At 42.6% G+C, this 22,588-nt stretch overlaps 1 protein-coding gene and 1 non-coding gene across 2 annotated transcripts in view; both read left to right on the forward strand.

The window, feature by feature from the left end:
- Positions 1 to 22,588, forward strand: part of TECR (trans-2,3-enoyl-CoA reductase) — a 722,978-nt gene that overhangs the window by 681,305 nt on the left and 19,085 nt on the right. The window lies entirely within an intron of this gene.
- On the forward strand, positions 1,039 to 1,111 carry TRNAM-CAU. Its single transcript has one exon. It is a non-coding gene; the product is annotated as a tRNA-Met (tRNA).

Genomic DNA, 22,588 nt, shown 5'->3' on the forward strand with positions numbered 1-22,588 from the left:
CTGTTTGCCTCTTTGGAGCATGCTACCCTCCCTGCTCTTCTGCTTTGTTCAGCAGGGCAAGTTGAGAGTGTGTTTTGGGCATGTTCTCTTCCTCTGTAGCATGGAAGATTCCAATATACATTCCTGATGATTCCTTGTATATCACACAGTTCATGTAAGAAAGGCCAGAATTTACCCTCATAAAACCTTGATGGCTAAGAATGGCGTGCTTTCAAGCTACTAGCAATACAGGAAGTCCAATGGTACAAGCCAAAGATCTCTTCCACTGGTCAGTGAGTTTTTTTTTTGGTTTCAGCACTCCATGAAAGTTCCTTCAGCAAATTGACATGCATCTGTTTCATTCTTTCCTACCCCCACGGGCAACTCTTGCCAGGTACTATGTTTTATAATGATGTCAAGTTTTAAAGCAAGTAGTGCAGCAGTTTATCCAATACTGTGAATTCCGATGCTCCAGCTCCCAGTCAACAGAGGTAAGGATGGACACCCAAAGACTAGGTTAATATCGCACAGCCTTGCATTACCTGATTATCGAGTTCAGAAGTGTTCCACTGTCAATGATCTAGCTTCAGAATCCTTTTACAACAGGTAGTTTCCCTTTCGTTTTCTGCAGACCTCTTATTGACAGAACTTTTTGTTCATCCTACTGAACCTAAGGCATATCTAAACTGGCTCAGTTTAACCCTAACTTTTCACACTTACAAGAGAATTTTATATACCACCCCAATTTAAAAGGGTTACTATAACTTAAGTTCTTAAAATTCTTGAAATACTTTCTTATAATGAATCATCAGCTGACTGGGTCTATTTATTAAGCTAAAAAGGATATTTAGTAAAGTAAACAACCTACCCTGTTGTAGCTGGACATATGGGGTAGTGCCCTGCAAGTTACTAAGTGGTTAAGCAGCTGTCTTGAAAGTAGGGATATCATTCTCAAATGTAAAACATATATTGTATCAACTTAACTTCCTGCAGAACTCTATACTGATTTGCTTTTAGTCCTACTACTATCCCCATTAGATGCACCCTGAAGTTTTTGAAACCTTGTTAATGCAGTAGGTAGCACGTCAGTCTCATAATCTGAAGGTCGTGAGTTTGATCCTCACATAGGGCAGTCTCAACCTTTCTCCTACTCCTCTGGCCTATTGCTTAGGGAGGTGTTTTGTATGCAAATGTATCACTTTGTGGATGGCACTGTAGTACTAGCGTACACTAATCCTGATAACATTTGCTATGATATAGGGCAAGATGTAGCCTAACTTTCCCAGGGATACCTAGCACGTAAGCTCCAAACTAACTTTGAGAAAACAATAATTGTGCTCATTGGTGCATTTTACCTGGACAACTTACTGCACCAAACCTGAAAATTGAGAATGTGTCTTCATTCAAATACTTGGAAATCCACCTTGATCCCATATCTTCTTTTAAATGGCATATTAAAAAGCATAAACCAAAATCAGCATTTTGCTTAGAGCCCCCTACAATATTTCTTAGTTTCTGTCACTGCTAGAAAGGAGCATCATAGCTCACAATGTCCTCTGACTGCAGTCAGAAAGTGGAATAACAGTCACAGCACTAGCATCAGAAAATGCCATATGTATTTGTGTGTATCGGACCTCTCAACCTGTTACTGCAAGAAATCTAGGCAAAGCCAAAAATAATGGGGGGGACAGAGGTCCAAAAATAGAGACAGATTTTAATTATTGATCTTATAAACTTAAAAAGTTGCTAGAATAACAGTTTTTGCATCAGCATGCATTTTCTGGATGATAGAAGGTCTGAAACTTAAATGTGTGTCGTCATTTAGTAACTTCAGCACTCAGTGATTTGCCAGAAAACCACAGGTTTTATGAGAAACAGACCAAAAATATGAGGCAAAAATCTGGACAGTTGAGAGGTATGAGTGCGTATGCATGCATATGTATGAATATATAGCTATACAGATGTATGAAAGTTGATCTTAATTTCAGTAGATCAACGCTAAAAACACTGACCTCAAAAGGTTAGGGGAGGAGAAAAAACCTTGACATCCTAATGAGCATGCTCCGAAGCACAGCACTGGTTCATGCAAAAGAAAATTGCTGTTCACTAATTGTATAAACTAACTCAGAGATTGCACAATCCCTGAGGAAGAGCCATTTTCCCCAACCCCAAGATTATCAGTCCTGCACACTTGTCAACCAAACTGTATCAACAAAACAGATGTCATTATTTGGGTGTTTGTTGAATTTCATAACATTGAGACCATAACATTAAAAACTGCAATGCATATGTAAATAACATCCTCTCCACCTATAACAACAACTAACAAGCACACTTTCTACTATGTTTCTGCTGGGTTCTGGGTTAGGAGGTGTGTGTGTGTGCATGCGTATGTATATCTACACATTTTATATATATATATATATATATATATATATATATATATATATATATATATATAAAGTGTGTATACACACACACACCTCCTAACCTAAATGGGTGAATGATAGAGTAAAAGCATAACATCTTGAGCATCAACTGAATGAATGATAAAGAAAAAATGACTTTTTGATAACACATACCTGCTTTTTTCTTATTTAAACAAATGAATTTTCAACGACAAGACTGCACTCGTAATATAAAATCTTCTAGAATATCTGCTCTCCATAATCTCCATAAACAAAATACCTTACCTGAAAGGAGTATAAGATCACCCTGCTATGTGAAGCTGCCCAACTGTATCAAAGCATGCACTTACCATAAAGTAACACTCTGTTTCCTCTATAGACCATACTGTATGAGAGTGCTGTCTGCAGAAGTGAGAATACTGCTGTGTACAGCTGAGTTTCTTAAAATGGTCAAGTCTTCTGTCAGTTTTTTGTAACTGATGTTATCTTTCCAATGTCACAAGAATGCCAAAGCCTATTCTGCAGCCACTGAGTGCAAAGCTTTGAAGGACACCAGTTAATAGGAGAATGCACATCTATACTACTCATACACCTTAAGGGATTTGGTAATATTGCCTTATCATCCTATCAGTCTGCAAGTCTTTAAAAAGTGGAGGAAAAGTCCCATACAGATGCATGGAAGGCATGCATACTGCACAAAAAGCACTCCATCCAAGAATAAACTGGAGAATCTCTTACTGTGAGGTGGCAGTACTACTTACTGCATCTTTGTGCCATCCGCATACTTTGTAAAGTTAGCAACCCGTTACTGATTTACTCAACAGGCAGCTGGCACCTTTGATACAGCTTTTGTATTACATTACACAAAGCTTTGTTGCTAGCTCTAACCTATGTTATCTGCAGCAGATGGGCAGTTTACATAACTGAAACAGTGTGAACTTGTTTTTGACCATAATGAAGTAAAGCTACTTTGCTACAAATCTGAGCTTGTTTTCAATAAACTCAGATAATTTTGAATCTCAGTCATAGGTTGTATCAAGTGCTGAAATTCAGCATTGCCTTTGGGTACTTAGTATAGAAGCTGTCATCTGATATCCTGTATACTGTTATATACTTTTGCTTATGTACACCACTTTTGTGCACATATTATTGTGCTGTATAATGTCAGTCTCCATATAATCATTTTTACTTTTTAATCCCTGTATATAGGTCATCCGGTGCATTACAGTTCATATACCTTCAGTATTCAGGTGGAGAATTATAGAAAATGTCTTCTCTTTTACCCTGTATTTTGATGTGTAATGTTCACTGTACACCATCTTTCTGTACATGTGTTAAGATGCAGCACTCCTTTATATGTGTGGATGTTTTCATAGTTTCATAGTATAGTACTAGGCTATCTGCCCTGGGGCATTTGTAAGCCTAGCCATAGTGATGTGGCTTTTGCCACCCCATGAAATGGTACAAAAATGTACAGAATAAATCTAGAATACTGTGCCTCTGTCTAGTAGTGACACAGTGAAGGTCCCCTTATGTAATAGAATTAGTTTACTGTGCCCCTGTCTAGCAGTGACACAGATGTGACCCCTGGGGTAAACTTACGATCTCCCATCCACTCATCAAGATTTCTCTTGAAGAGAGTCAGTGAGGGGCTCTGCCTAATACTAACTGGGATCCTGTTCCAAAGCATGGGAAGCCTCTGGGTTATGAATCTATCCCTCCAGCATGTCCTATTCATACTTGTGCCGAGGTTCAAGTCTTTAGCTCTCGTGGTCCTGATGGATTTGGATTTTTTGAGGTGGAGCATGTCCATCAGATCCTGATTGGACATGGCCTTGTACGTCAGGCAGAGATCACCTCTGAGCAGGAGTTATGCTACTGAATAGAGCTGAAGTTTCTTTAGTCTGGCAGAATAAGACATATGTTGGAGACCCTTGATCCTTTTGGTGAGGTACTTTTGTGGTCTCTCCAGCTGTTGCAAGTGCCGGGTGAGGTACATACCAAATGGGGCATTGTACTCAATCATGGGTCTGATGAGGGAGGAATATAGGGGTACAATGACATCCTTGGATCTGGATGTTAAACCCTTCATGATGAGGTGTGCAAGGTAGAATGTTTTTCTAACCACTTTGGCGTCAAATGAGAGGTCGCTGTCTACTTGGGTCCCTAGGTCTCTGATTACTTTTTCCGTATTCAGTGGGTTGCTGTCTATGTGATAATTTGTGGGTACTTTGTTGTTTTTTCCAAAAGGGATGACTATACATTTTTTGGCGTTTAGTTTAAGGCCGTGACTACGGCACCAGTTGTCCGTTTCAGTGAGGCCTTTTTGTAGGATGTCTGTATCTGCTGGTGTATCGACTATGGCGCCTAGTTTGCAGTCATCTGCACTTTGTCAGCCACAGCCCTCCCATGTTTGCTTTAACATCTGAGAAATAAATGCCGAACAAGAGGGGTCCCAGGACAGATCCCTGTGGGACACCACTTGTGACTGGCTTTGAGTCTGACATTGCTCCAGCGATTTTAACTTTATGGGTTCTGTCCTTTAGCCAGTTTGCAACCCATCTAGTGACATAAGGGTTTACTTTTAAGCTGTTTAGCTTATCTATGATGCCTGAGTGGGGTATTGTGTTGAAGACCTTAGCCAAGTCCAGGTATGCTGTATGGACTGCTTTGCCCTCATCAATGGCTCTAGTGACTGTTTCGAAAAAGTCAACCAGGTTTAAAAGGCAGGATCTGCCCTTTACAAAGCCGAACTGGGTGGGGTCAAGCGTCTGTAGGTCCTCTATGTCTCCGTTTATGAGTTCCATAATGATTCTTTCCATAGCTTTGCAGACCAGGCTAGTCAAGCTTATGGGGCGGTAGTTTCCAGGGTCTGTAGAGGCACCCCCCTTGTGGAGTGGGACCACTGTTGCTGTATGCCAGTGTTCAGGTACATATCCCGTAAGGCTAAGGTTAAATAGCATTTTTATGTGTGGGTTTAGCTCCTCTTGAGTTCACGAACACGCACCCGGGATACCGCCAGGTCCCATTGATGCTGTGTTTTTTGCTTTGTTTAGGGCCGTTCTCACTTGGACATCTGAGATGACAGGGAGATTACATTCAGCTGGGATACGTATTTCTTCTTTTGGGGTGAAGGAGGCGAGAAATTTGCACTGAACCTGTCAGCCAGAATGTTAGCAATATCTGTGGGTTCAGTGTATTTTTTTGTTGTTGTGAACCAACTCTGAGCATATCTGAGGGTTTCCGCCCAGGTTTCTAACATAGCTGAAGAAGGCTTTGTGGTTATCTTTAATGTCCTTAGCGATTTTTCTCTCAAAGTTTGCCTTGGATGTTTTTATGAGAGAACGTAGTTTTCTGCTAATGTTGATCAGAGATGTCTTCCCTTCATGGGATTTCGCTCTGACGTGCAGTAGCTTCCTTCTTTTGTTATACAATTTGTTTATGGCTGAGGTCCACCAGACAGGACGCTTACATTTGGTGGAGAGGGACTTGGATTTGTTTGGGATTGCATGATCCATGCATTCTTGGAGATGTCCATAGAAAGCAGTTGTGAAGGATTCGGCATTGTGGGATTTGGTATCCACTGGCACAGTGGGCTTAAAGGATACCATCTCAGTCTTAAGAAGAGTGAAGTCTGCTTTTGAGAAGCTTTTTACTGTGGTCTTTTGTGCTGGGGGTGGAGGTGGGATATGTATATCCAGGGTGATTACTTTGTGGTCAGATCTCACTAGTGAGGGGTATACTTCCGGTGTGGAGCATTTTGTCCCCATGTTTGTGATGATCAGGTCTAGTATATTATCTCCCCTAGTGGGAGAGGTGACTAGTTGTTCCAGTGCATTTGAATTTATGAATTCCAGGAACCTTTAGGCTAGGGTATTAGGGCTAGAATAATGTACCCAATCTATGTTTGGGTAGTTGAAGTCTCCCAGTATGATGGTATTTTGTGATACATTCATATCCTCCAATGTCTTCAAGAAGGCTGAGTGGGGTTCTTGAGATTGGGAGGGTGGTCTGTAACATGCTACCAGTTGTGTAGCAGTTTTGCCTATGGTTAGTTGCACCTATATGGTCTCTGATGCTTCATGTGTTGCTACTAACCTGGAGGTGTGGGTGTCCTTTATGAATATGGACCCCTCCCTTTGTGGTTCAGCCTAGGTTTTGGGGCCGAAAAGCATGATACGAGGTATAGCCTGGTAGCGCTGGGGTGCTCTCAGGAGCCTTGAACCAGGTTTCAGTTACTGCACAGACGTCGATGTTCTCCATGCTGAGGAGTGCATCAAGTGCCTGCATCTTGAGATTTAGACTTCTGGCGTTGAGCAGCATTACCCTTAGTTTTTTTCCATTTTTGTTTTCTAAGGAGGTGGGTTTGTCTTTTGAGCATTGCCTAAAAAAGGCACTATGGGGGTGGCAAGAGCCTTAGCCAATATCCAGAAGCCCAGTGGTGACAGGTGTAAGCCATCCCTTGGGCAGCGTGGCTTGTCCAACATATCATCCCAGGCAGACAGACATTGGATCCCCTTATAATGACACCAGTACTTGAGCCAATTGTTAAAGCTGATCATCTTGTCTTTGTATTGTGGTATCATTCTTGGTGAGGGCAAGATGCTGCTCAGAGTCAAGGTCATACCAGCCTGGGCTACATAATCGGAGAGCTCCTCTTTGTCTCTTTTCATGTAGTCCAGGGAGGTACGTCTCGGGTCATTCACACCAGCATGGACAATGACAGAGTCATATTTGTACTTGCTTTGGAGTGACCTGAGTGCGTGTGTTATGTGGTGGATCCTAGCTCCCGATAGACAGCTCACAGTCACCTTCTCCTTGTTCAGCCTGGTCAGTAGGACATCATTGTGTCTGACTATGGAGTCATCTATTACTAGTGTATCAGGCAAGGTGTTTGGCCTTAAGGGCTGCGATTGGTCGACACACTGATTTATTGAAGTATGTGTTGCATGTGTTTTGAGGTGGTGGATTTTTGGATGTCTGCTTTGGGAGCCTCTGTTGTTTTGGTAAGTTTTTTATTAGAGCCTCCGAGTATCTCTTTATGTTTTTATGTGTTTGGTTTGCAGTTGTGGTAGGTCTATGTGGGACTGGGATTGTTGTGTGTGTGGTTGCCATCTCCTCCTGTCTGGTCATGCCAGCCCTGAGATGAGAGAGTTCAGCCTCCAGTTTGGCTATATAGTTGCATCTCTCACATGTATTTGTGTTTGTTGGGAGGAGGAGAGGGTTGTCTGTGTACATGAGACAATTGTAGCATTGTCTCAAGATAGGTTCATAGGTTCATACTAGGCTATCTGCCCGAGGGCATTTACAAGCCTAGCCCATCGTTTTGTGGCTTACGCCACCCCTTTAGTATGGGGAACTATACCCATTATTTTGCTGTGCCTCTGTCGAGCAGTGACACTGAGGTAATCCCTGGGGTATATCTGCGATCTCCCATCCATTGATCAAGATTTCTCTTGAACAAGGCCAGCGAGGTGCTCTGCCTCACATGTACCGGGATTTTGTTCCACAGCATAGGGAGTCTTTGGGTGATGAATCTATCCCTCCAGCACGTCCTATTAATAGCCGTGTCGAGGTTTAAGTCTCCCGCCCTTGTGGCTCTGATGGATCTAGATTTTTTTGAGGTGAAGCATATTCATCAAATCTGGGTTTGACATGGACTTGTATGTTAGGCAAAGGTCACCTCTGAGCAAGCGACTGAATAGAGCTGGAGTTCTTTCAGTCGGGCAGCATAGGACAGATTTTTGAGACCCTTTATCCTTTTGGTGAGGAACTTTTGTGGCCTCTCCAGCTGCTGCAAGTGTCGGGTCAGATACATCCCGAATGGGGCATTGTACTCAATCATTGGTCTGATGAGTGATGAGTAAAGGGAGACTATGACCTCCCTTGATCTAGATGAGAATCCCTTCATGATAAGGTGGGCAATGTAGAAGGTCTTCCTAACTACTTTAGCTACATGGGTGTCGAATGACAGACTACTATCAACCTGGGTCCCCAGGTCCCTGATAACTTCTTCTGTGCTCAGCAGATTGCCACCTATTTGGTAGCTAGGGGTAACCTTGTTTTTCCCAAAGGGTATGACTATGCATTTTTTGGCATTTAACTTCAGGCCGTGGCTCTGGCACCAGTTATCCGTTTCTGTGAGACCCTTCTGAAGGATATCTGTGTCAGATGTGTTTTCTACTAAGTCATCTGCAAACTTTGTCAGCCATAACCCTCCTGTGTTTGCTTGTACTTCGGAAAAGTAGATGCCAAACAAGAGTGGGCCCAGGACTGAGCCCTGTGGGACACCACTTGTGACAGGCTTTGAGTCTGACATGGCGCCAGCAACTCTGACCCTGTGGGTTCTGTCACTCAGCCAGTTTGCAACCCATCTTGTGATGTATGGGTTAACATTTAAGCTGATGAGTTTTTCAATGATACCCGAGTGGGGTATTGTATCGAAGGCCTTAGCCAGATCGAGGTAGGCTGTATGGACTGCCTTTCCTCGCCAATGGCTTTGGTGACTGTTTCAAGAAGTCAACCAAGTTTAAAAGGCATGATCTGCCTTTGACAAAGCCAAACTGGGTTGGATCCAAAGTCTGCAAATTCCCTATGTCTTTATTTATGAGGTCCATTATGATCCTCTCCATGGCTTTGCAGATAAGGCTTGTCAAGCTAATGGGCCGGTAATTTCCAGGGTCGGTGGAGGCACCGCCTTTGTGAAGTGGGACCACAGTTGCAGTGCGCCACTCCTGAATGATCCAGAGGTAAGACTTTGATTAAACAGCTGTCCTAGCTGTGGGTTTAATTCCTCATTGAGTTCGTGGAGTACACAGCCGGGGACACCATCAGGTCCCATGGATGCTGTGTTTTTTGCTTTGGAGAGAGCAGTTCTCACTTGGGCGGTGGAGATGTTTGGGGGGCTGCAATCGCTTGGTATAGATATCTCTCCTTTTGGGGGGGAGGGGGGGAGAAGTTTGCACTGAACCTGTCAGCCAGTATGTTGGCAATGTCTGTAGATGCCCAGATTGACCAGCTGAACTGGAGACGATGCCAGTAATCTACCACTCGACATGCTAGAACAGTATAAGGGAGTGGTATACCTTTAAGGGAAGTGGGTATTCACAGGGGTGGTAAGTAGATGTAGTGCTTTACTTAGTACGAGAGTGCTTACCTAGTCGAGAAGTATTGAGAACAAGTGCTAGGCTTATAATACAGTGAGTAGTCTGGTTATACTAAGAGTAGAGCTTCCTTAGGGGAAAATTTGAAGAACAGACTTGGCGGAGCCACAAAAAGTTTAACCTTGTTTAACCGGTGCTGCGCTATGCGTACGACGATTTTAAACAGTGAACTACAAAAGAGCTGGAAATGGTCCCAAACAACCAATTACTACAGCTTCTTGTGCTGAGGTCACTTCCCCCAAGGACAGGTAGGCTGCTCAAGGCTCCCCACTCCCACTGGTGAGCAAAGAAACTTCCTTCTATCCAAGTAAGGTAATGGACAACACAGGAACTACACCACAGCGCACAGTACAGCAATGCCTGTAAACTGGTCTAAACTAGTCGAGGAAGGCGGGAAAACAAGGATTATTTTTTTGTTTTTTTTTTTGGTAGAAACACACAGAAAATGCAGAAACAGTGATAAATTAGTTAATATTGCTAATGATATACTTATCATTTAATGCCTTGTGCCTGAGTCATGACTGAAAAGGGTCCAATTTGATCAGTCTGTCCACCTAGTAAACAAACAAATAAGTAATACATTCAAGTTGAAATTATTTAGTCTGCAGGTTAAGTGTTTTGTCTCAAATCTCCTGTCCACTGTTTGCCTCATGTAGTAGTTCTGTTTACTTGCATGATGCTTTTGACAGGTTGGGAAGTTCATTCCAGTCATTACCACCCAACTACAGAACCACCTTCAGCTCAGAACTGCATGATTGAAACTCTGTTCCTGCTCAGCTTGTTTGGCTGTAATGGTGCCTCACATTTTCTTACTCCCACTGGCACATCTTTCAGTACATCTCCACTAGCCTGCCATGAGTCATTGGGTCATTGGTTGCAATCTTCTTCAATTACTAGTCATCTGACATTTCTCTGCGCTTGATCACCTCCTCCCAGTATATTTTCAGATGAGGGCCCTGTTTATGGCACCATACCCTGATGTTTATGGCACCATACCCTGGTTAAAATAAACTGTCAGAGCCAGTGCCTGCCTTGATAGGGTACTTACCCTTTGACTGAGTTTTCTAAATGGTCATATGTGTGCTATATAGATGGTAATTCTTCCATAAGCCGAGCCACTTGCTGAAAAGGTTAGGCAGCCTTACAGTGATTTGGTTTCTAAACATACAAGGTGATACTTTAATTTATACTCCATCTCTTTATAAAGAATATCTTTGACTTGATTTTTCATGGCAATGATCCATATTCCCAAAATAAAGAATTCCCTTGCAGATATTCTGTCTTTAGACATCATTCATCTGAATGGAAAATAATTATGATATTCGTCATAAGAATCATTGTTGCAGGAGATTGATAAGAGGAATGGGATTCTGCGAGAAGTAAGCATCAGTGTAATGACTATCTTTACATGTTCTGACATCCTTAAGTTGAGCAGGTAGTGATGTATGCTATGAGCAGCAGTAGGAGCTTCAGTTGTAAAGACAGAATTGTCACCTTCAGTTTTTTTTTTTGCCTCTTGAGCAAAGGTTACTCTTCCTATGATGGGTGAGCTTTAGGCAGGACTATTTTCACATTAAGAGAAAACTTTTTTTGTCTTCCCTTTGACCTTTGTCCTTAACAGTTCTTCCCTATACTGTTAGATGAACTGGGCTACTGTGCATAGCCAGATGACTGATGCTAGGCACACATGAGCTTTGTCATTAAGGTATTTGGAGAAATAAGTTGATAGTCACAGATTGTGCACATAGAGAAGATATTGGATAGTGAATTGGAGGTGTAGTAGATCATATATTTAATAGTAATAATTTAATTTTTATGATGGGTAAATTAATATTGTTAACCTTTTCAGACATGACCTAGGCATCCAGCTGAGGCAAAAAACAGTAGCATACATGAAGATACTTTATTTTTTTAATGGTTTTCTGTCCCCAGCTTTTGCATGACCTCAAGTCACTTGCTTTGAGATTGCCTGTTGGCTCTTTCAGCCCCTTCTGCTACCTGTGTAAGCTTGTTTATGACCAGTTATGGTGGAGTTCCCCCCCCCCCCCCCATACATGATGAGGAGATTTGCTATATTTTGATGAAACTGAGAACAAAAAACATAATTCTTGGTAGCCATTTAAGTTATTCATCAAGTTCATGCTTAAGTGCTTGTAGATAAATACTCTGCAGTAAAATAAACTTAAAATTAGATTGAGTACAAATGCAAGTGTGTCCAAAACATGAACATCACTTGCTGGTAAAATCTGAATGAGATAGAATAACTAGATAAAAATTGAATAATATTAAAAGGTTAATTAGAATACATGAATTGAGAGTAGCGTTTTCAAAATAGCAGAGTTATGGAGTATTTGAAGAGCAGAGCCTTATAAGCAAAGTAGCAAATTTCAGAGGAATCACACTACATTCTAAAGAGTGATCAGGAGTCCCCAAGGTGGTTTATTATAAGGCATAGGCCAGATGGTGAGAAACAAGTAACCTTTTCAGGTTGTGAGCCAGGTGCACCAAAATCAAAACATTGTAGATAATACAAGCTCAAACAAGCCACCACTGGGAGGCACCAAGTGATTGGTGCAGTATGATGGTAATTTGAAGGACCAGACAGTAGCCTGGCAGCAGGGTTTTGCACCAGTTGCAAACAATCATGTTCGCTGTCCAGAAGCCTCAGGTATAGGGAGTTACAATAACCTAGATGTGGAGGAACCAAGATGCGAACACCACCACCCAGGTCATCAAGTGGAATAAGGTGCTTGATCCAGGCAGTATTCCTTAGACAGAAGCATTAAAACTTAATAACGGCTGACACATATTTGTTAATTATAAGCCTGTCATCATTTGATTACTTGGGTAACAATCTGTTATGGACACAAACTGAAACATTTTACTCTTTTACGTATTCCAGGTGCTCAAGAGGTAAATTTGAATCCCTGAGTATGCCATGTAGAGCTATGGCAACTGTCTTGGTTTTGTAGGTTTAAGCTGATTGCTAACCATCCAGTCATTTTTACCATCCAGAGCATCCACTAGGAAATTCATGACCAACATGGTATTCCAAAGGAAGGAGAAGTAGCGCTGCATGTCATCAACATAGCTGTGGTACTGCAAGCTTGTTCTCTGTGTATAATTACCCAGAGAACAAAAAGGTACACCAAACAAGATACTGTGAAACTAGAACCCTGTGGGACTTCAGTCCTGAGTGATGGTCAGAAGTTGACTACAGTGCATGTTCCCTAAAGGTGTCAAAAGAGAGTTACAAAACAAGTAGTTTCCTTAAGGGAAATTTCTGATTGGTACAGAGTACTGCATCTCCACTCTAAGTTTATCCTCCCAACAGTTGTTTGTCATTATCTGTGCTGAAACCTTTTTCCAGTATCTTTAATGTTTGGAGGTCAGAATAATGCCATGACTGACAAGCCATGAGGTAAACCAGGTATACCCAGTAGGCAATAAGTGCCAGAGACTAATCCATATAGGTCACTTACACTGGTCTTCTCTGAAATTGGATGTAGAAGAGAACAAAGGACTTAAAGGTTAACAAGATTTAAAATTCCTGCACTACTCCAAACCAGGATTGGGGAATACCACCCAGGAGATCCCACCCACACATGTACCAAGGCATTGGTCAGAACCTGAGACAGGTTCCATGCCTAGGTCAATGGTAATCACACCATGATGGAATACAGCTACATGTATGGGTTGCACAGATAAGTATGTGAGCAAATCAGAATAATTTTATAATACAAAAAAATATTTTAGAAGGGCCTCAGAATCCTTGTTGACCTGAATGCTGAAGTCACTCCTTGTTAACTAACTTAGACTAATCAGAAATGAAATGATGATGATGAGGTCCTTGAACTCTTACAGGAATGTACTTCCACAACATAGTGGACAATAGATGAGGTGATAATTTGCTCCTGTGCCTATGATATATTCAAGGGAGTTGGCTAATTCAACCAGATGTCCAGGATAGTGGTAAGAGTAACAGATAAAACATGACATCCTCTTCCCCAGTCATATCTGAGTAGGGGTGCTAGATAACAGAAACCTTGGGGGCATGATATACACCAGAGTTTTACCAGAGTTGTTACTGAGCCAGTTATCTGTTACCTCCACTCACAGGTTTGTAATGCATCAACTGGATAGAGATGATCTCTGCCTTGTTCTGCACTAACTTGGAGTTGTAATATAGTACCCACATAAGGAATCTGGACCACAGGTCTCCACTTTTGCCTGAGATAGTTATCAGGAGTCATTGGTCTATTGTACAGCATTACATAGTGCAGGACAGCAAGATGTTTTGCCCCAGTGAGGTACTTCAGAAATCAAAATCACAGACTCTGCCCAGGAGCCGCTTGACCAGAGTGAAAACAGTAATGATCCCTTTGATTTTTGCAAATAAGATACCTCCTACAGATGATAAAACATTCCCTTGGATGATCAGAGGACAGATGACCATTAAAAGGTCCCTGCTGTAATCTATAAATGGAGTAAAATGCCTTAACTGTTTTACTAATGTTTAGTAAAACAGTTAAGTCACATTCATGTAAGAATAATGAAGATCGCAATGCTGTGAACTATGGATAGTCTTGAAAAAAAATCAGATCGAGTTAATCATGAAATAGTAAAATGATCAAAATTAACATAAACCATAGTGCCACAGATCTGTGACATTAAACAGAATAGTGGAAAACTAAGCTCCTACAAGAGTAAGCTAAAAGTCTTGTCACGCCAAGGTTTATTACCAGTAGAATCTGACAGAGGTATATCATTAAAACTGTATCATTTGAAACATAATATAGAAAGTTGAAAGAAAGCAAGTATCAAAATAAATAAAAATAAAACAACTGGAGAATCAACAGGGAAGTTTTGCTAAATGGCTAGAGATGGTATCAAAGTCCAGGTGAAACAAACTCAGTGTTACTTTCATCTGTTTTTATTTATTTTATTTTATTTAACAATTGTCTACCAGAAAAGTCCGACTGGGACAGAGCCCATTTGCAGTGGAGGCCCAGGGAGAAACACTCCAGATGCATGTCTTTGGAATGTGGGAGGAAACCGGAGCAGCCAGAGGAAACCCACACGATTGCAGGGAGAAAGTGCAGACTCCGCACTGAATTCACCCTAGTCAAGAATCGAACAGGAGAACCTCTTGCTATGAGGCAACAGCTCTAACTGCTGCACCACTGCATCACCTATTGTGTTTTATTATGGAAAAATATAATGGCAAATATTTATAAATATTTTACCAAAATAAATGAAATATCACTTCAGAAGAATGATTTGAAGTCATTAATGAATTTGGCTAAATTAGTGTGAACAAATTAGAAGAGAGGCTGAACCCAGTTGTTGAGCTATTGAGAATGCTCATCTCTTAGATCAGCTAATAGGAATACTAATCACAATCAGAAAGATTTATGTCCCTGGTTAGTTAAATGTGCGAGTCCTGCAAGCCAATGAAAGCAGTTGTCATTCATTTCACTTAGTGTTTCTACTTTAAGATTGTGAGCTTTTTATTATTTTTAACCCCTCATCTAGTGTGCATTACATACTGTTTGCCCAAGTATGGACTTTCAATTAATAGCCTTTCGAATCTTTTTTTTTTCAGGTTTGACAAGCCTGCTTTCTTCGTTTATGACACTACAGCAGCTCTGTGTCATCACAAAAAATCTAATTTTCCTAATCACACCACAATTTAGTTGTAAAGAAACTAAACCTAACTGTGCCTAGGACTGATTAGTAAGCCCCTCCCTCCCTTCTCCTTTTGCTGGCTTTAGCAGAAACTTAATTTATACTACCTGACTCTCTGGTAATCTCATTAAGTAAGCTACCACTTTTATTTCCATCCTGTCAAAATAATGACTGTTTTAGTTAGGACATATGCAGTTAGTGATGAAAAATGATTTAGTAATGTGCTAACATATGGGCCTGAATGCACTTGCATAGTGCAGGCAGTGAACTTTCTTTAATGTAAGGTCAGTGTTTTATGTGATGTGACTTGTGTAACTTAGTAAATATCAGTTCTGTCTTGAGTCTCATGCTTTTCCTTCAACAAATACATATTATGTTACTTTCGACACCATTGCAATTAGTTTTTGTTTTGTTATGTAGGTTTTTCTTTCTTGTGTGGTTGATAAATCAATATGTATGATTTTAATTCTGAATTATGATATGTTATATGAATCTTAAAAATTTTAATAAAAATATCTGGAAAAAATAAATACATACTTGGCAGTGACAGTATCTGCACTTATGCCACTTAAGTCATCATTTGTAGTAATTTGCCGCTGCACTTCTCTCCTTAAACAGTTTTAGATCATTCAGCTTTGATGTATGGGGATGTTTTGCATTCTCTGCTGTATTTGCATTATCAGTGTGCCAGCTGCACACTGCCACGCTCACATTTTTATTTAGTTTTTTTCTGTACTCCTTGGTAGTTACTAATAGTACCCTTAATTATTGACTTCACATCAGAAATTGCTTCCTGTGTATTCTTCTGGAGAAGTTCGGATGGTATTGTACTTCTTGTTTTCTCCCCCTCCAAATATTTATTTTGTTAATACGGACATCTGCAGCACCATCTCATCTTTCCAGATAGAACATCTTTTTCTGCTGTATTATTAAAAGTTGAGGAGGAGTAGGGAGCCATGGAATTTCATTAACCAGATATTATGAAGTTACACTCTTATCAGAGACTTATTAGATGTCCTTCTATTCATATGCTCCTGTATTCTTGACATCAGGGAGTTTGCCTCTGGTGAAGACTCGCATGCCTGACCATTATACAAAAGTTAAATGCTATTGATAGGATGCACGTGATGTCCTGCGCCTCTCTCAGACATCTATCATAAACGGACGTCAGGTATAAAGCAGACGTCAGCAAGCACCTCTTCAGAACGTCTCTGCAGCCTGTGTGACTGTTAGCTCCGGTCATCACATTGCCAGTAGAAGCATTTTCTTCATCCGACTTTAGATAAGTACCCCTGGGGGGGGGGTTCTATTTGTTACTTGCTACTGTTTTCGGTTACATGTCAGGTAGGAAAGGCAAGTGTAAGTGTGGAAGGCAAATTCCACATAAGGATTTGCATGAGCTCTACCTATTCTGTCTAGGCCGTAAACACTACCATAACCACCTGTAGTATTTGTCAGGTCTTTGTCCCCAAGACCCTCAGAAACTGTCTCGGCAGCCTTAAAACTATACCTTGAAAATCAGAGACTCAAACTTCTAGCTTCTAGGATGGACCCAACATCGAAACCCTCGGACGAGCCCCCAGTCAAGAAGGCCAAAAAGAGTAGCCCCGAACAGACTGCTGCACCCTCCACTTCAGCCATTGCTTTTGAGGCTAGTGAAGGCCTGGAGTCTGAGCTGGAGTCCTCAGAGCTTCTTTCTGCAGAAGGCCCGGAGGAAATCTGTCCTTTGCCCGACGTCACATCCCTGAAGGAATCTCAGGCATTCGATTTGATCGCGGAGTGGGAACTGAGACTCATTTTATCCAAGGGTCCACGTGGCATCTCCCAAATCGTAGTACGTGAGGACATAGTCTCTGATGTAGTGGAGTGTCGGTTGGCATCCAACCCTCCACCGCATTTCTGAATCCTCTCCCCCATACACCTATAAGAAGAGGAACCAAAAATGAAACCTGTTTCTCAGTCTCTGCCTGTTTCACCTGTCGAACAGCTTCCAGATTGGCAGGCCTTCACCCAAGGCCTGCTCCATGCCTTTTTCTGGCCTTGTGTCAGGGCCCGACACCTGCACAGGCCCCTACACCCTCTACCTCTAAGGGGCCTGCTCCAGACATAGAAGAGGATTCATCTGATGATGAATCCCTCACCTACTCTTCTCAGATTGCTTCTCCTCTGGGATATGCTCCTCCAGAGGAGGAGTCCAATGGCACTGACTTCCCTGGTGAGGACCTCACCTTTGGTGAGACCATCACCAAAATGTAAAACTCTTTCAAATGAGACAGCAGTCAGGCCAATGAGACCAAAAAGAGATACTACGAACTTCTACAACTGGAGTCTCCCAGCCCTTCTGCTGTGCCCCCAGTACACCCTGCTTTTGTGGATGACTTCTTGGCTGCTTCTAAAAACCCTGACTCACAGCCCCCAGCACCCAAGCGTCCAGACAGATTCTATAAGATGCCAGAGGAAGCAATCTTCCTGTACAGAGCCCCTTCTGCAGACCCTGCAGTTATTTCTGTGACCACTGACAAAACCTCAGAGTTACTACCCTTCACCTCACCTCTCTACTGCCGTCTGATGTAGAGAGCAGAATGATGGAATGTCTGGGAAAGAAAGCTTATACTTATGCCACCCTAGCATTAAGAGCAATCATCTACCAGATGCACATGGCCAACTATTCCTTGACTTTCTTGGAAGATGTTGTCAAGCAACTGGGCGAGCTCACTGACTCCCCTGCTAAAGCCAAGATTTCCTCTGTCCTGAACTCCTTCGCACAAGTGACCAAACATTTCATCAAGTACAGCTATGACGCTGTAGAAGCATCTGCGAGGGCTGCCGCCTCTGTTTCTCTCATCAGGAGGTACTCCTGGTTAAGATTGCAACCCCTCCCTGATGACATCAAAGCCAAGCTCTCAAATGCTCTCCTGGACAACAAAATCCTGTTTGAGTCAGCAGCTGCTGAACTCTTTAAAACCCTCCAGACCAAAGACAAGGAACTGTAGGAACTGAGACATATCTTTGTCTCCCCATTTCCAGGCTTTCAGAGAAACTACTCAGCTAAAACTTCTTTTGTTAGGTCCACAGCAAAGAGATTGCAAGCTAAACCTAGAAAGGACCACAGGAAACAGCACTCTTCCAGGTCTCTCTCCTTTACTCCACCCTCTAAACAGTATTTTCAGGGAAAGCCTGGTAGTCTGTGACTACCAGGCCTTCCACCCAGACACCCCTCTTTCCATGCTCCTATCCCTTCCGATTTGGAAGCAGGTTACCCAGGACTCCTGGGGCCTATCGATCATAAAAGAGGGATACTTCATGACCTAGGAGACCAGACCCTCTCCCAAAGGCATTGCTCCCCTGCCCAGAGACCAAATCCCACTTTTCCCTCCAATCTTGCAGGAGCTTCTTGCTCAGGGAACCATTCAAGAAGTCCTGTCTTCTGGAAGAGGAAAGGGATTTTACTCAAGAATTTCCTGGTCTCCAGGAAGGAAGGTCACTGGAGGCCTATACTGGACCTATCCCACTTCAACACCTTCCTCTGAGTCCCCTCCTTCAGGAAGCTCTCTCTCCCGACCCTTTCTCCGCTCATTCTGCCTCAGGCATTCCTAGTGTCTTTGGACATAAAGGATGCCTACTTGCACATCCCCCTCCATCCACTATTCAAAAAGTACCTCTGCTTCTCAGTGGATTCTGCACAGTAACAATTTTATGCTTTACCCTTTGATCTTTCTACAGCCTCAAAAGTATTTACAAAATGTCTGGCCCCAGTCATGGCTTTCACTAGGATGAACGGAATACAGCTTTTTCCCTATCTAGATAACATCCTTATCCAGGCTATTTCAAGTTCCATGGCATTGCAACACCTGTAGTTCACCATCTCCCTCTTTACAGGTCTGGGATTCACCATAAATCACAAAAAATCCTCCCTGACACCCTCTTAGGACCAGGTGTTTCTAGGATGTCATATTCTGACAAGGGAAATGATGGCTTGCCTGCTACCAGAAAAGATTGTGACCCTCACATCTTTCTTCCAGGCAGTCCTTCCTCTCAGAACTATCTCAGCCAGGGAATTCTTCAGAATCTTAGGATTCATGGCCTTGACTATTCCCATGGTCCCCCTAGCAAGGCTACACATGAGGAAGTTCCAGTGGTATCTGAGAAATATCTGGAAACAACACCTACATCCTCTAGAGTTCATGATCCCCATACCTCCTTGCCTGTCCAAGGAACTGAAGTGGTTAAATCTGGGCCTGCCCCTTCAGCCCACACCCCCAAACCAAGATCTCTTCACAGATGCTTCAGACTCCGGCTGGGTGCAACCCTAAGACATAGGAGAGTGAGAACATGTGGTCCCTCACTCAACAGAAAGATCACATCAGTATCAAGGAAAAGAGAGCCTTGATACTAGCTTTGGATATTTTCAAGGGTCAAATTCTCCCAGGCACCCTGAGGTGATACACAGACAGCACCACTATGCTGTGGTACATCAACTAACAGTGGAGGACAAGGTCCTACCGCCTTTGCAGACTAGCACTACAGGCTTGGGAAATAGCACGGGCGAAACAAATCCTTCTCCAAGCAGTATATATCCCCCCTCTGCAAACAATGTGATAGCAGATTCCTTAAGCAGGGACTATGATGATGTCTCACGAATGGATGCTGAACAGGGAAGTGTTTCTGGAACACGACCATCGATAGGGTATTCTGAATGTGGATCTCTTCGCCTCCCCCATGAACAATGAACATACAGCTCACGACCTTATACTACAGGGCACTTCACTCAGAAGCTTGGAAGATGCATGCTCTATCAATCTCTTGGAAGGGGATTTGCACATATGCTCCCCCCCCCCCGCCTTCCCTCTCATTCAAAGAGTCATCTTGAAAATTCAGAAGGAACAGCCACAAATCTTGCTGGTGACTCCTTACGGGCCAAGGCAGCATTGGTTCCCCCTACTATTTCACCTAGCCAAGGGCAATCACCACAAGTTACTCCAGAGAATGGACCTGCTCACACAGGACAAGGGAACACTCTTACACCCTCAACTGCCCACACTGAACCTCACATTGTGGGTGATAGGGCGTCGATTCCCTTCAGACACCTATATACAGAGGACGTGTTCCAAGTTCTGCAGGATGCCAGAAAACCAACTACTAGAAAATCTTACCTCTCAAAGTGGAAGACATTTTCCCTATGGTGTCAGAAAAACAACCTACAACCACTGACAGCAGAGCCCCAGTGGTCTTGTCCTACCTGTGTGGCCCTATGAAATTCAGACTATAATATTCCCCCGAGTTAAAATCCACCTATCTGCCATCTCAGCTTGCATCTAGATTACAAGTCAAACTCTTCCTGAGAGGGGCACTACACCTCAGGCCACCAAGGAAGCCCATTCCACCTCCTTGGGACCTTAATTTTGTCCTAGAAAAATTGACTCTATCACCATTTGAACCAGCCAAAGACTGCTCCCTCCAAAACTGCACTTGGAAGACCATATTCTTGGTGGCCATAACCTCTACCAGAAGGGTCTTTGAACTCCAGGCCCTTGTGGCATACCCCCCCTTCACTGTCTTCCACAAGGACAGGGTATGTTTGTGTACTAACTCCACGTTCATGCCCGAAGTAGTAAATGATTTGTCCTTAATTCAGACAATCTGTCTGCTAACCTTTTTCCCCTCTCTGCAGAACTGAGCAGAGAGGATACTTCACTCTCTAGATGTACACATAAAGCTCAGGATTTATTTGGCCAAAACCGCCGGACGTACGAGAGTTCACCAGAGGCAAACTTCCTGATGTCATGAATACAGCAGCATACAGAAGAGAAGGACATCTAAGGATATGGTAAGTTCTTACACAGCAATACTTTCATCAGACTAATTAATGCTTTTTGAAGTACCTCAGTTCGTTAGCTAACATTTCCCAGGCATCATTTTAGAAACTGCCTTATCTAACCAGTACTTGCTTGAGATCCATGCAGTGTACATGGTAAGCAGGCGTCATAATATTGAAGATGTTGGTCTTTCTCTGAAGACATGTCCAGGTACATGTGACATTTAAACATTTTTTTTCTTTTTGTTATGTTTTTAAGTATCCCTGGGTAGAGCCTTTTCAAAGTATTCTTGTTGCACATTCAAGATTCATAAAGTGTAATCTTCAGAACCGTGAAAGTTTAAATGTGATTAGAGAACAATAAATTGGTTCATAGGGAGGTACTAGGCTGTTGGCCCTAGGGCCTATATAAGCCTAGCCAAAAAGGGTATCCTGGCTTTCGCCACTCAAGAAAATTATTTTCCTGTGCCCCTGTTGAGCAGAACCACAGAGGTGATCCCTGGGGTGAATTTCCTATTTCTCATCCAGTCATCAAGATTTTTCTTGAAGAGTGCTAATGAGGAGCTTTGCTTGCTATAGATAGGTAGTTTGTTCTAGAGTATGGGAAGTTTCGGGGACAGGATTCTGCCCCTCCAGCATATTCTGTTTATTGTGGTGACAAGGTTTAGGTCCCTAGAGAGTGTAGCTCAGAGGGATTGAGATTTCTTTATGTGAAGCATGTCCAACAGCTCTGGGTTTGACATAGCTTTGTATGTTATACAGAGATCGCCTCTGAGTAGGCTATATGCGATGGAGTAAAGTTGGAGTTTTTTTAGATGGTCTGCGTAGGGCATCTGTTTGAGGCCAGTAATCCTCTTTGTGAGGTATTTCTGTGGCCTTTCCAGTTGCAGTTGTTGTAGGTGTCTTGAGAGGTACATACCAAAAGGGGCATTGTACTCTATAATGGGTCTAATGAGTGACAAGTAGAGGGGAACAATTACCTCTTTTTTCCTGGATGAGAAACCTTTTGTGATGAGGTGTGCCACGTAGAAGGATTTCAGGTCTCTTTATCACACTTTCGGTGTTAAGTAGGCTACCACCTATGTGGTAGCTCATGGGTACAGAGTTATTACCAAAGGGGATGACAATGCACTTTTTGGTATTGAGCTTGAGGGCATGGCTTTGACACCAGGCATCTGTCTCCGTGAGGCCCTTTTGTAGGATGTCCACATCATTAGGAGATGTTCATCGTGTTTCACTGCTGCAGTCATTACACTTGGGTTATCCTGCCGTCAGTCGGCCTGAGTTCCAAAGTCTTGGTCCGGCGTCGGTTGCTGTTGCCTCTTCCCTGACGTCAGTGCGCCAGGGGTATAGAAGAAGCAGCCGACGCCATTTTCTTCAGTCTTTCTTGCTGCGTGGTGCCCGAAGAAAAAGCAGTTCGCAAGTGCCGGTTGGCCGACTCCTGAGATTTCAAATTCGATTTCAGAACCAAAGTCTTCAATAAAGCTAAGTACCCCATTGGGGAAACTGTTTCTTGCCTCAGACCGATGTCAGTA

Source organism: Protopterus annectens, chromosome 9.part0 (genome assembly GCF_019279795.1).
Source record: "Protopterus annectens isolate FY-2018-M chromosome 9.part0, PAN1.0, whole genome shotgun sequence".
Lineage (NCBI taxonomy): Eukaryota > Metazoa > Chordata > Ceratodontiformes > Protopteridae > Protopterus > Protopterus annectens.